The sequence below is a fragment of the Salvelinus sp. IW2-2015 genome, unplaced genomic scaffold (assembly GCF_002910315.2).
Source record: "Salvelinus sp. IW2-2015 unplaced genomic scaffold, ASM291031v2 Un_scaffold3115, whole genome shotgun sequence".
In the NCBI taxonomy this organism is placed as follows: domain Eukaryota; kingdom Metazoa; phylum Chordata; class Actinopteri; order Salmoniformes; family Salmonidae; genus Salvelinus; species Salvelinus sp. IW2-2015.
This window is the reverse complement of record NW_019944405.1, coordinates 87,087-89,283: the sequence shown is the minus strand read 5'-3', so window position 1 is coordinate 89,283 and position 2,197 is coordinate 87,087.

The window sequence follows — 2,197 nt, the reverse complement described above, 5'->3', positions numbered from 1 at the left end:
AATCTACACCTAGTAAACTCATCCCTTATCAATCTACACCAAAATAAAACTCATCCTCTCTATCAACTCTACACTCTAACTTAAAACTAATTCCCTCTATCAATCTACACCTAATAAAACTCATCCCTCTATCAATCATACACCAAATAAAACTCATCCCTCTATCAATCTACACCTATAATAACTCATCCCTCTATCCAAATCTACACCTAATATAACTCATCCCTCTATTCAATCTACACCTAATAAAACTCATCCCTCTCATCTACACCTAATAAAACTCATCCCTCTATCAATCTACACCTCCTTAAAACTCATCCTCTATCAATCTACACCTAAAAAACTCATCCCTCTATCAATCTACACCTAATAAAACTCATCCTCTATCATCTACCTATAAAACTATCCCTCTATCAATCTACACCTACATAAATATCCCTCTATCAATCTAACACCTCCTAGTAAAAACTCATCCCTCTATCAATCTACACCTAATATAACTCATCTCCCTCTATTAATCTACAACCTAATAAACTCATCCCTCTATCAATTCTACACTAATATAACTCATCCCTCTATTTAATCTACACCTAATAAAACTCATCCCTCTATTAATCTTACACCTCCTAGTAAACTCATCCTCTATCACAATCTACACCTAATAAAACTCATCCCTCTATTAATCTACACCTCCTAGTAAAACTCATGACTCTTACTAATAAATGATTTGTGTGTGTGCTGTGTGTGTTTGTAGGTGAGGCGCTCCACCTGGCTAGAGACTTTGGTTATACGTGTGAGACAGAGTTTCCTACAAGGCAGTAGGAGAACACCTAGCCAGTCAACACAACGAACCCAAGGAGACCAACGCACGCAAGAAGATGGTGCTAGCCACAAAGTAAGACACACACACACACACACACACACACACACACACACACACACCACACACACACACACACACCACCACACACACACACACACAAACACAACACACACACACACACACACACAACCACACACACACACACAACACACACACACACACAGAGCCTTATTTACTCTAATATATAGATTTTTTTCACTCTTTATTGATGCACACTGCAGACAAACACCGGAAGAAGAATCGTCACTGAATTACCACACGTGAATTATTGTAATGTTTGTTTTATGTGTCGATTATTCCGAATGGACTGGTTGCCGATTGACAATTTGACATGAAAATACAATTTCTTCATTGATTCATTCTGGAAAAAGAAAAAAAAATCACACACACACACACACACACACACACACACACACACACACACACACACAACAACACACACACCACACACACACACACACACCACACACACACACACCACACACACCAACACACACACACACACACACACACTGAACCCTTACCCTAAATGCCATGTGACATTTAGACAGATCTGTAAAGAGTTCCAGGACCTGTTGAGTCAGGACCGTTCTCTCTTGGCTCCTCCAGACCACACCTATACTGGACCTGGATATACAGAGACACCTCACACACTTCAGGTAAACGCACGCACCTGCACACACACACACACACACACACAACATCACACAACACACGACACACACACACACACACACACACCACACACACACACACACACCACACACACACACACACACACACACACACACACACACACACACAACACACACACAGCACACAATGTAATATTGCATAGTCCTAAAATAGTCAAAGCCCTCTGCTACCCAAGGGTTAGGGGTTAGGGGTTATCTTTCTACCCCCAATTCATAGACTGTTCTCTTTGCTACCCAAGTCACAGACTGTTCTCTCTGCTACCCCCACAGGTCACAGACTGTTCTCTCTGCTACCCAAGTCACAGACTGTTCTCTCTGCTACCCCCAAGTCACAGACCTGTTCTCTCTGCTATCCAAGTGCACAGACTTTTCTCTATGCTATCCAAGTCACAGACTGTTCTCGTATGCTGCCAAGTCACAGACTGTCTCTATGCTGCCCAAGTCACAGACTGTTCTCTATGCTGCCAAGTCACATACTGTTCTCTATGGCTGCCCAAGTCACAGACTGTTCTCTACTGCCCCAAGTCACAGACTGTTCTCTCGCTGCACCCAAGTCACAGACTTTCTCTCTCTGCCTATCCAAGTCACAGACTGTTCTCTCTGCCTACCCCAAGTCATA